Raw genomic sequence first — 13,875 nt, forward strand, 5'->3', positions numbered from 1 at the left:
GGATCAATCCCGCAACCTCATGATTCCTAGTTAGATTCGTTAACCACTGTGCCACGATGGGAACTCCTTAGCTCCAGAATTTCTATTTGGTTCCTTTTTTTTTTTTTTTTTTTGGTTGCACCAATGTCATGCAGAAGTTCCCAGGCCGGAGATGGAACCACACCACAGCACTAACCTGAGCCATAGCATTGACAACGCAGGATCCTTAGCCCACTAAGCCACTGGGGAACTCCCATTTGGTTCTAATTTTATATGTTTGATTTCTCTGCTGCTATCTTATTTGTTTACTACAAGATGTTTTTCTTAATGTCTTTGAGCTTAGTTACAAAGTTGTTTTATAATCTTTCTTTGCTAACTTCAACATTTGGAGAATCTTGAGGTCAGTCTGCAATGATTGCCAATGAGTCATGGGTTTTTTCCTCCCTTGTCTAAAGATTTAGGTTTTATTTAAAACATTATAAATAATCATTGCAGAGACTCTGGATTCTGTTCGGTTCTTCCAAAGAGTATTATTTATTTTAACAGGAGGTTCACTAATCCTGTTTCAGACTCCACACTCACACTGCCCTGCTGCTGGCAGCAGCTGAAATCTGTTTAGTTTTTTTAGATAGGGATGAACTTCTTGGATCTCTCATGTACATGTATTGTTTAGGAATCAAAGATTTGGGCAGAATTTATTTATTTATTTTATTTTTCTCTTTTTAGGACTGTACCCACAGCATATGGATGTAACCAGGCAGGGGTTGAATTGGAGCTGCAGCTGCCAGCCAACACCACAGCCACAGCAATGCCAGATCAGCAGATCTGAGCTGCATCTGCCACCCTACACCACAGCTCACGACAATGCCGGATCCTTAGCCCACTGAAAGAGGCCCAGAATCGGACCCACACCCTCATGGATTCTAGACTGGTTTGCTGAAAATTGTGAATGAAAATTCACAAGCAGGTTTTTGTGTGGACAATAGTCTTCATATCTCTGGAATAAATGCCCAGGAGTACAATTGTTGGGCCAGAGGTGGTTGCATATTTCGTTAGTGTCTGTATCATTATACATTCCCACTAGGAATATATCCAGTTTTTCTCCATTCTCACCAGCTTTTGGTAGTATTACTATTTTTAATTTCAACAGTTCTGATACGTGTATAGTGCTAATCTCATTCTAGTTTTATTTTGCATTTCCCTAATAGCTAATGATACCAAATTCTTTTCATGTGCTTAATAGTTATGTATATATTTTTTCCTTCTTTTCCTATGAAATGTCCCTTCATGTGTTTTGTACACACTCCAATTAGATTGTTTGCTTTTTTACTGTTGAGTTTTTGAGAGTTGTTTTATACTTTAGATACTAGTCTTCCCACATACACAGTTTGGAAATATTTTCTCTCAGACTAGCTTGTCTTAATTTTGTAAACATTTGGTAGAATCTCTAGTGAAACCATGTGGGCCTGGATATGTCTTTTGTGGGAGTTTTGAATTTGCACATTTAAGTACATTAAGAGTTACAGGGCTCTTCAAATTATCTATTTCATATTGGGTAAGTCATGGTATTTGAGAAATTGGTCCATTTCAATTAGGTTGTATGTGCATAGAGTTGTTGATAGTGTTCCCTTATATCCCTTTGTCTGCAGGATCTGTAGTGATAGCCACTGCCTCATTCCTGACATTGGAAATTGTGTTTAAACCTCTTTTTATGTCTTATTAGAGCATATTCAAGTTTAAGGGTCTTTTCAAAGAACTATTTGTTTCATTGATTTTCTCTATTACTTTTCAATCTTCAGTTTCATAATTTTGCCCTAATTTTTAAAAACTTATTTCCTTCTGATTGCTTTGAGTTTAATTTGTTATTCTTGAGGTTCTTAAGGTGGGAGCTTTAGTGATTTGAGATTTTCACTCTTTTCCATCGTATGAATTTAGTGCTATGTATTTCCCTTTCAACACTTCTTTACCTGTGTCCCTCAAAATTTGATATGTTGTATTTACATTTTCATTAAGTTCCTTATATACTAGGGGTCCAGTTGGAGCTGCAGCTGCTACCACAGCCACAGCAATGCAGGATCTGAGCCATGTCTGTGACCAACACCACAGCTCAGGGCAACACTGTATACTTAACCCACTGAGTGAGGCCACAGGTCAAACCCGCACCCTCATGGATCCTAGTCGGGTTTGTTACCGCTAAGCCACAATGGGAACTTCCCTGTTATTTATTTCTAGCTTGATTCCATCACAGTTACACTATACACCCTGTATGATTTATGCTCTTTTTAATTTCTTAAGGTTTGTTTTATGACCCAGGATATGGTCTATCTTGGAATATTTTCTCTGGACACTTTCAAAGAATGTGTATTGGAGTTCCTGTCATGGCTCAGTGGTTAAGAAATCTGACTAGCATCTATCAGGACACAGGTTCAATCCCTGACCTTGCTCAGTGGGTTAAGGATCCATCGTTGCCATGAGCTGTGGTGTAGATTGCAGACACGGCTCAGATCCTGCATGGCTGTGGCTGTGGCATAGGCTGGCAGCTACAGCTCTGATTTGACCCCTAGCCTGGGAACCTCCATATGCCTTTGTATGGCCCTAAAAAAAAAAAAAAACAGAGAAAAGTAAATAAATAAAATAAAAGAATGTGTATTATTAAGCTGTTGTTAGATGGAGTGTAATATGAATGGTGATTAGGTTGGTTGGTCGTGTTGAGTTCTTCTATATCCTTGCTGATTTTCTGTCTGGTTTTCTCACTTGTTGAGTGAGGAGTGCTACAGTCTCAATTATAATTATGACTTTATTTCTCTATTCATTTCTTCATTTTTTGCTTCTTAAATTTTGCAGCTGTATTGTTGGATACATCCACATTTAGAATTACTGTTCTTGATGGATTAACCCATTTATCATTATACAATGTCCCTCTCCTCCATCTTTGTTAATTTTATTTACTTTGAAGTCTACTTTACCTTATATGATTATAGCCATTCCTACTTTTACCAATGTTTGCATGCAGTATCTTTTTTCATCTGATAATTTAAGTAAGTTTCTTATAGACAGCATGTAGTTGGATTGTTTCTCAAAAATCCACTCTGCCAATCTCTGACTTTTAATTGATATATTTAAGCTATTTACATTTAATATAATGATACATTCAGGCTTAAATCTGCCATTTGTTTTTTTCTGATTTCTTGTGTTTCTTGAACATTTTGAATATGTTAAAAATATTTCCTCTGCTTAAATTTAGACCCACATTAGACATGTTGTACTTTTTCTTCAACCATCAAACACAAATTAGAAAACTCAAAAGGAAAAGAAGTGGTACCTCCTCCCCGTGCCTCCCGACCAATATATGTACTTACCCTAATACTCAAGCCCTATGAGTGTTATCTTATTTAGAAAAAGGGTATTGGAGTTCCCTTTTGGTGCAGGAGGCTAAGGATTTGCTCTTGTCACTACAGTGGTTTAGGCTGCTGCTATGGCATGGGTTTGATCCCTGGCCCAGGAACTTCCAAATGCTGTGGGCATGGCCAAAAAAAAAAAAAAAAAAAAGAAAAAAAGAAAAGAAAAGAAAAAAGGGACTTTACAGATGTAATTAAGGTAAGGATCTTGAGTGAGACCATCCTGGATTACCCAGGTAGGCCCTAAACCCAGTGACAAGTATCCTTATAAGAGATGCCAGAGGAGGAGTCACAGACACAGAGGAGAAGGTCATGCAAAGATGGAGGCAGAGATTGGTGTGAGCAACTCTTTAAGACAAGAAATGAGGACAACCACCAAAAGCTGCAAGAAGGAAGGACCAGAATCCCTCCTAGAGCTTCTGGAGGGAGCACAGTCCTGTTGATAACTTGATTTCAGACTTCTGGTCTCCAGAACTGTGAAAGAATAAATTTCTAGTGTTTTAAGCCTCAAAGTCTGTGGTAGTTTTTTTATAGCAGACACAGGATACCCCTATAACACCATACTTCCAGGTTCTGACCTGAAAAAGAGGGGTCTAAACAGAACCAGATCTTATCCTAGCACTGGGATTGCCATCACAACTCTGGTGACAATCTAGATTTTTTTAGACTCATACTCTGTAAGACAGCAACTAGAATAACCTGTCTTTACCAACTTCTAGTTAGTATTCATAATTTATGGAGCCAATGCTATAGATTGAATGTGTCCCCCACTGCAATTCATATGTTGATGTTTAATTCCCAGTGAGATGGTATTTGGAGGTGGGGCCTTCAGGAGGGTATTAGGTCATGGGGGTGGAGCCCTCATGAATGGGATTAGTGCCCTTATAAAAAGAGACGTGAAAGAGCGTGCTTTTCTCTCTGTTCTTCACTATTGGAATACAAGAAGAGGGCCATCTACAAATTGGAAAAGCAGGCTCTCACCAGACACCAGATCTTTTGGCACCTTGATTGTAAACTTCCCAGCTTCCAGAATTATGAGAAATAAATGTTTGTTTAAGCCACCCAGTCTATGATACCTTTGTTATGGCAGACTGAACTAAGCCAGTTTTTACAGTAGAACATTTTCTAAGTTTGGATAGTTCTTCTCATTTCCCTAAGCAACTCTATTTTCTTTTTTGGGGGGGCTGCACCTGCGGCATATGGAAGTTCCTGGGTTAGGGGTCAAATCAGAGCTGCAGGCCTATATCACAGCCACAGCGACACCTGATCCGAGCCACATCTGTGACCTACACTGAAGCTTGTGGCAGCACTGGATCCTTACCCCACTGAGTGTGGCCAGCAATCAAACCTGCATCCTCACAGATACTATGTTGGGTTCTTAACCCACTGAACCACAAGAGGAACTCCAACCCTGTTTTCTTACTGGCCATTTGGTCTCTTATGATTCCTTATAACAATGGCTCACAGTAATCTTTGGTCTGCCATGGACTCAGAGCTTCATTTAATGGCCTTTATTTTCACCATTGGCCAATGTTATCTCTTGGTATTAACAAGAGATTAACTAAGCTAAGAGAAAGAAAGTGACTGGCTTAAGTTCATCCACGTATATGTATGTGTATTTGGGACCAATAAGGTATTATGGACCAGCGGCCCTTATGTCAGATGTCTAATCTGTGGTAGCTGGGAGCAGGGAATCATTTTTACCTGGTATCAAAGTGATCCTTAGGCAGGTGGGGCTGGGTATTCAGAGGCTGTCTGGCATAATATAATGGTATAAAGACTGTGGGCTCTGCCAGGGTCGAAATGGTGGAATAGCTCTGCCACTCACCACATATTTTATAACCTTGCTTAAGTTAATGTCTGTTTTTGTTTATCATCTGTAAAGTAGAGAGAATGAACAAAGGTCTGCTTATAGAGTTGGTGTGAGGATTAAATGAGTACCTGTCTGGCATATAGTAAGTACTCAGTACATTTTAGATATTATTATTATTTTGTCTTTTTTTAGGGCCGCACCTGTAGCATACGGAGGGTCCCAGGCTAGGGTTGAATTGGAGCTGTAGCTGCTGGCCTACACCATGGCCACAGAAACACGGGATCCGAGCCATGGTGACCTACACCACAGCTCATGGCAACACCAGATCCTTAAACCACTGAGTGAGGCCAGGGATCAAAGCCTCATCTTCATGGATACTAGTCAGGTTCGTTAACTGCTGAGCCACTGCAGGAACTCAGGAACTTAGCTATTATTATTGAGCCTGTCAAGCACATAACTTTTTCTCATCTGCAGTTCCAAAGATGTCCCAGTCTAACATGATTCAAATATCACTTTTTGGATCAGAAACTCATATTCCTAGGAGTTCCCATTGTGGTGCAGGAGTTTAAGAATCCAGCATTGTCTCTGCAGTGGCACAGGTTTGATCCCTGGCCCAGCGCAGTAGGATAAGGATCTGGTGTTGCCGCAGCTATGGCATAGGTTGAAGCTGCAGCTTGGATTTGATCCCTGGCCCGGGAACTTCCACATGTCATGGGTGTGGCTGAAAAAGAAAATAAATTCCTATTCCCAATTTTTTTTTTTTTAAAAAGCTCCTAAAACCATAACCAACTACTGTATCTGGAGACAATATCACAGGGCAATATTAAGGTGCTTCTGAGTCTAAGAGTTCACAACCTCCTAGCACTATCCACCTTACCTACAGTTCTGCTTCAATCCTTTCTTGATATTCTACAAACTGGAAATAAATGGTGACTTTAACCACCATCAACACTACTGACATATTATTTAGATATTTATTATTTAACCACTTACTAAAGTACATGAAAGTATGTAAGCATATTAAGTATATTAGGTATCCGTTAATGAGGAAATCTAAAATTTTTCTAAGAATTGAAGTAATTAATTGTAGGGATGAGCTCAGCTAACCATGAGCCTTGCCCCAAGAAAACCAGATCCCCTATTTCCCTGCCTTGTATTAATATATGTTAGTACAGCCCTGGACACATAGTGGATGTTTACAGGTAGAGCAAGGACATTAATGTGGGGTCCTTCTTATACAAGGGGTCTTTTTTTTTTTTTTTTTTTTTTCCCTCTCTTTAGGGCCCCACCCGTGGCATATGGAGGTTCCCAGGCTAGGGGTCCAATTGGAGCTACAGCTGCCGGCCTACGCCAGAGCCACAGCAACGCAGGATCTGAGCTGTGTCTGCGATCTACACCACAGCTCACAGCAACACCAGATCCTTAGCCCGCTGAGCGGGGCCGGGGATCGAACCCACAACCTCATGGTTCCTTAACCACTGAGCCATGACAGGAACTCCCAACACCAGATTCTTTTTTTTTTTTGTCTTTTTGTCTTTTGTTGTTGTTGTTGCTATTTCTTGGGCCGCTCCCGCGGCATATGGAGGTTCCCAGGCTAGGGGTTACATCGGAGCTGTAGCCACCCGCCTACGCCAGAGCCACAGCAACGCGGGATCCGAGCCGCATCTGCAACCTACACCACAGCTCACGGCAACACCAGATCGTTAACCCACTAAGCAAGGGCAGGGACCGAACCCGCAACCTCATGGTTCCTAGTCGGATTCGTTAACCACTGAGCCACGACGGGAACTCCCCAACACCAGGTTCTTAACCCACTGAGGGAGGCCAGGGATCGAGCCCGCATCCTCATGGATCCTAGTCGGGTTTGTTAACCGCTGAGGCACGAAGGGAACTCTCCATAATCATGTTTTTAATGTTTCACATAGCTTCCCAAATATATCTCTAAATTTATAGAGCATTACAAATATAGTTCATTGGCTTGTTTTTTGAGGACATCAATGAGATTTTTTTTCTTTTAATGACAGCACTGTAAATGTCTTAATCCTACCATTTTGTCTTCTCTCCCACTGGTTATATTCTTGCTCCCTCTGACCTGGTAAATATCTCTGACATCCTGTTTTATTCTCACCATCAGAACAACAATTAATTTAGGCTTTCCTCATTGTGTATCCTAGATAGCTGGAATAGCTTCCTGTTTCCCCAGCATTCCAGCTTCCTTGTCCCTCTTCCTGCACATTCTTCATCCTACAGACAGAGTGATTTTTCTAAAATGCAAATTTTATATGGTTCCTTTGCTCAAAATCCTATTACCTTCAGGATGCAGCCCAAACTCCTTCAGCCTTTCCAATTCTAACCCAGTGGGGTCCTGTGATCTCCCCTTGGTTGCCATAGTTTACTTGTCAGTGTCTCTCTTCTGCTCCACTGCCTGTAGGTCCCACTCAGCAAAGCTCCTAGCTAGTTCTACTCACACTGTCCCATTGTTCCCTGACATTAATGCAGATATTTAGTGGCACTTGCAGTTGCAGAAGCTGGTCTTGCTGACCCAGGAAGAGACCTCCTCCCACCCCCTCAACTTTTACAATTCTTTCATTAAGTGTCCATTCTGAGTTACAGCTCCAGGAGGGACAAGTTGCATCAGCTGGTTTGTAGACCATTTCAGTGGAATCATTGTGTCCTACTCCAAAGCATCTCTTGGGGCTTAAAAATCACTAAGTAGTCCAGGAGCCTCCCAGCCTGGCCTGAGTCTCCTACTAGAGTCATTCCTCTCATACTTGGTGACAGGGATGCTGCTTCTCCCAAGGCTGGACCTCTGTGCACTGGGCGAGGGTGACAGTGCCAGATGTTTTCTCATTTCTTTCTGGTGGCCCATGGAGTGAGGACACGTTTGGGAGTACAGAGATCATATGACATGATTGTGAAAAGTATTATTATTATTATTATTATTTTTGTCTTTTTGCCTTTTCCAGGGCCGCACCCATAGCATATGGAGGTTCCCAGGCTAGGGGTCTAATTGGAGCTGTAGCTGCCTGCCTACACCACAGCCACAGCAACGTGAGATCCGAGCCACATCTGCAATCTACCCCACAGCTCATGGCAATGCCGGATCGTTAACCCACTGAGCAAGGCCAGGGATTGAACCCTCAACCTCATGGTTCCTAGTCGGATTCGTTAACCACTGAGCCACGACGGGAACTCGGTGAAAATTATTTTTGTTTTTGAAAACACTCTTGCAGCAAAAATGAGCTGTGCATTATGATGACTTTATGGGCTATTAATAATTCTATCACATTTTTCCACAGTAACTTCCTCTCTCTAGAAATCTGGAAGAGGGAGGGGTGGGAATGTGGTTTCCTTCTCACTCTCAGCACCTTTAATCTGACCCCACAAATCCTTGCGGAATCCAGATTTTTGGCGAGCGGTTTTGTTATTGCTGGTGGTTTTTTTTTTTTTTTTAATTGCGGTAAAATGTACATAAAATTGACCATGTCACCCATTTTAAAGTGTACAACTCAGTGGCATTAAGTGCATTCACCATGTTGTGCAACTATCACCACTGCCCATTTCCCAAACTTTTTCATCTTCCCAAGCAGAAACTCTGCATATGTTAAACAATAATTCTCTCCTTCCTTTCAGTCCCTGGTAGCCTCTATTCTACTTTCTGTTTCTGAATTTGCCTATTCTAGGTACTTCATATAAGTGGAATCATGGACTATTTTTTTTTTTTTTTATGTCTGGCTTATCTCAATAATGCTTTTTATGTTCATCTAGATTATAGTATGTATCAGAATTTCATTCCTTTTAAGGCTGAATAATATTCCATTATATGCATATACCACATTTTTTTTCTATCTATCTGCTAATGGACATTTGTCTGGTTTAAACCTTTGGGCTATTGTTAATAACACTGCTACGAACATGGGTGTACAAAACTTCTGTCTGAGTCCCTGCTTCAGTTATTTTGGGTATACACCTTATGAGTGGAATTGATGGATCACGTGGTAATTCTGTGTTTTAACTTTTTGATGATGGCTGATGGACTAGTTTTTTTGTTTTGTATTTGTTGTCTTTTTAGGGTCGAACCCATGGTATATGGAAGTTCCCAGGCTAGGGGTAGAATTGGAGCTATAGCTGTCTGCTTACGCTATAGCAACGAGGGATCCTTACTTAACCCACTGAGCAAGTCATGGATCGAACCCACATCCTCATGGATACTAGTTGGATTTGTTACTGCTGAGCCACAATGGAAACTCTAGGACTGGTTTTGACTTCTATATGTCAGTGTATAGATTAGGTCTTCTTTGGGGCTCTGACCAATATCTTGAATTTTTAACCAATCTACAGTCAATCCCAAAGTCTCCTTTTAGCTAACAGTTAAACTTCTTCTTCCTATAGCAATTCTCTTTCCACAGAGTGGCTTAAAAGAAACAGATCTGAAGAAGAAATCAATGACCAGAAAATTCAAAACTAGGATGGTTTAGAATAAGTTGTCTATTGGAGTTCCCATTGTAGCTCAGTGGAAACAAACCAGACTAGTATCCATGAGGACATGGGTTAAATCCCTGGCCCTGCTCAGTGGGTTAAGGATCTGGCGTTGCCCTGAGCTGTAGTGCAGGTTGGCAGGTGTGGCTCAGATCCTGTGTTGCTGTGGCTGTGGTGTAGGCCAGCAGCTTCAGCTCCAATTTGACTGCTAGCTTGGGAACTTCCATATGCCTTACCTGCGGCCCTTAAAAAAAAAAAGTTGTCTATGCAGTGAACACAGAATAGAGGTTTTTTTTTTTTTACATCTTTTTTGGTACACCCTAGTTGTTTCCAGGGGTGGCTGGAAACACCTCTTTGAGTAAAAACAAACAAAAACTTGGCTAAGTGCAAATTTTTTTAAAAAAGTTACAGAAGGAGAGCAAATTAGAGGAGTGTTTGGATCATAAAAACAGAGGCAGAGTTAGGGTATGGCTATAACTCAGCTTCCATAATGTTGGAACTGACTGATGCACTAATTAAAACATGACTTTATCTCATCCAGTGTTTCGTGGTCTTTAACACTAGCAATCAAGTATTTCACAGTGGCAATGCTTATCTTTGAAAAAAACAAACAAATATTTCCTCTTATTAAAAATGGCCAGATTTGCATATATGCTTTCATATTCCATTCTCAAATCAGGCATCAGATATCAGCCAACTGACCTACTTAAAGTGGTGCTGACATATGATGACAAGCAAACATAGCAGTATGGTTCGGAGCGGTTGTGGATCTAACTGGGCCCTCCCGCAGAGCTGGCCTCTGGCAGCAGAAGGGTAACTTTAGACCCTTCCGGTTTCTTGCCTTTGTGCATCCTGAAAGCAGGCGCTGGGGAGGTAAATTGATAATTAGGGGGTTCTCTAAAATAGAGATTTGTCACCCAACTGCGGCCTGTCTGTATCCGCAAACAGTGAAAACTCTCCCCAGCTCTTTGTCCCTGGGTGTATGGCATCTACTGAAGGCTTCTAGTTTACAGAGCTGCTTGGGTTCAAGTTACATTGCCTGAAAGAAGGAAAGGCGTGAAAGACATAGAGCAGCACACCTACTGGGACATTAGCTTTGTTCTGAAATCTAAATCTAAAAATGATACCTCTTATTAATTGTTGCATTCTTTGTCCTAAAACTAAGCGTCTTGAAGTCAAAGTTGACTTCAGCACACCTTGATGTACAAGGGGCTGAGTGCTCAGAACCTGAGTCAATTATCAAACTTAATAGTAGAAAATAGGATTCTTTGTACAAAGTGAATAAGAGCTAGGGGGACAGCACAACCATCCTGAAAGTTCATGGTAGCTCAAGGAATTCAAAGCTCATTTAACAGGAGACTGGTATTTTAGAATGTCCTACAGATTTAAAATTCCTTCTACGATGACTCTAGTTACTGAGTCCTTGCTGTATTTACAGCCTTTGTACCCGATACTGTCTGTGTATGTCAGGTATGTGTCTATTACCTGTTTGGTCTGTGCCCTCATTCTTAGCACACTTAGTTTCCATTCTTACTCATTTTGTGTCTTTCATTCAAAATGATCACATTTACCGGTATATGATTACCATAATAACTTAAAACCTTTATGAGGCAGCTAAAGTTATAAGATTAGCTGGCATTCCCATTTATAGGACCCTGTAAAGGGACTGCATATTTAACACTACAATGTATGTCTCTCTCTCTTTTCTTTCTTTTTTGGCTGTAACCCTGGCATGTGGTAGTTCCGGGCCAACAAATTAAACTCACGCCACAGCAGTGACAGTGCTGAATCCTTAACCACTGAGCTACCAGGGAAGTCCCTAGATGTCTTGATTGACAGAACAGATGTTTCAAAATTAAATCTTTTTTTTTTTTTTTTTTGCCATGGTGTGCAGCAGCTTAATGTGGGCCAGACTAGGGACTGAACCCTGGCTGCAGTGGTGAAAGTGCCAAGTCCTAACCACTAGACCACCAGGGAATTCCCCTCAATTTTTTTTTAATCATAAAATGTTTCAGATACCAAAAAACCCCACAGAAAGTGAAAATATAAAGGACTCATATTTCTACCACTCACATTTAGCACTTTGCTCTTTTTGTTTCATGCCTTTTTTTTAAAGTTTTATTTTATTTTATGGCTGCACCCATAGTATGTGGAAGTTCCCTGGTCAGGGATTGAATCTGGGCCACAACTGCAACCTACCCCAGAGCTGTGGCAGACTGGGTCCTTAACCCACTGCACTGGGCCGGGGATCAAACCTGCATCTCCACAAAGACCCAAGCCACTATAGTTGGATTCTTAACCCACTGTGCTACAGCAGGAACTCCCACATTATTTATTTTAATTTTAATTTTTTTAAGGGCCGCACCCGTGGCATAGGGAGGTTCTAGGCTAGAGGTCAAATCAGAGCTGCAGCTGATGGCCTGAGCCACAGCCACAGCAACGCCAGATCCAAGCCATGTCTGCGACCTACACCACAGCCCACATCAATGCCAGATCCTTAACCCACTGATGGAGGCTAGGGATGGAACCCGAAACCTCATGGTTCCTAGTTGGATTCGTTTCCACTGTGCCATGATAGGAACTACGATACCGTTTATTTTTAAAGAAAGCATTAGTGACCCTCCCCTCTTTCTTCCATTTTTCCCTCTTCAGAGTTAACCTCCATCCTACTCTAATTGCCCATGTTTTTATACTTTCACACTTTATGTTCTGTGTTTTTCTTTTTTTTTTTTTTTGTCTTTTGTTGTTGTTGTTGTTGTTGCTATTTCTTGGGCCGCACCCGCGGCATATGGAGGTTCCCAGGCTAGGGGTTATATCGGAGCTGTAGCCACCGGCCTACGCCAGAGCCACAGCAATGCGGGATCCGAGCCGCGTCTGCAACCTACACCACAGCTCACGGCAACGCCGGATTGTTAACCCACTGAGCAAGGGCAGGGACCGAACCCGCAAGCTCATGGTTCCAAGTCGGATTCGTTAACCACTGTGCCACAGCGGGAACTCCTGTTCTGTGTTTTTCAAATGTGCACAAGAGGCAGACTTTACAGAGATGTCTGCAATCTGCCTTTTCATTCAACATTAAGATTCACTTACATTGGCGCAAGTCAGCTGCGCTGTACCTTGGAGCTACTGTTCAAACTCTATTATGTGAAAAGACAATCCCATTGTATGTATTTACCACTATTCGTGTCTCCATGCCCCTTCTGAGGGGCACTTAGGTTGTTTGCAGGATTTTACTGTGATACCTAACACCTAATATGAACAAACCATCCATTCCCCTGGTCTGGTTAGCTCTACCTTCAAAATAATACATCTTAAAATCTGACGACTTCTTCCCATCCCAGAGTCACCCTAGTCCAAGCCATCATTTTCTCCTCCAGGGGCTCCCAGATGTCTCACTCTGGCTCCCCTTTAGTTTATAGTTCATCCAGCCCCGGGAATTTGATTGGGTCTTTTCTTCATCAAAATCTTTCCCATCATACCTGGTATAAAATCCACAGCTCATCCCATGGCCAGGGACACCCCACATGATCAGTCTCCCCTTCTCTCTCCTTCCCTAACTCTCTCTAGTTCAGCCCAGTCTGGTCCTGGGCTTCTGTTCACTGCTTTAGAGCCTGTGAACTAGTTGTTCAGTCTGCCTCACACCAGCACTTTCTTTTGTCTTTTTTTTACCTTTCCTAGGGCTGCACCCACAGCATATGGAGGTTCCCAGGCTAGGGGTCCAATCCGAGCAGTAGCCACTGGCCTATGCCAGAGCCACAGCAACGCGTGATCTGAGCCATGTTTGCAACCTACACCACAGCTCACGGCAACACCAGATCCTTAACCCACTGAGCAAGGGCAGGGATCGAACCCGCAACCTCATCATTCCTAGTTGGACTTGTTAACCACTGCCCCACGACAGGAACTCCTCACCAGCACTTTCTTCATCTTCCAATGGCTTCCTAACTTTTGTTCTGGTTCCTGATTAGATAACACCTCCTTTCCTGTTGTTGTTATCTGAATTAGTACCTCTTTTGTTTCCTATTCCCTTAACCCCGCTTTTGTCTTCTCAGAAGTTATCACACCTGAAATTATCTGTTCACTTCCACTCCACTAGAATGTAAACTCCCGGGCCTTCATGTCCCAATTCTCAGAACAGGGCTTGGTCTCATAAGCCTTGGCAATCCTCTCCTGAACGAATAAATGAGAGGGCAGCAGTACAAGACT

Source organism: Phacochoerus africanus, chromosome 3 (genome assembly GCF_016906955.1).
Source record: "Phacochoerus africanus isolate WHEZ1 chromosome 3, ROS_Pafr_v1, whole genome shotgun sequence".
In the NCBI taxonomy this organism is placed as follows: Eukaryota; Metazoa; Chordata; class Mammalia; order Artiodactyla; family Suidae; genus Phacochoerus; species Phacochoerus africanus.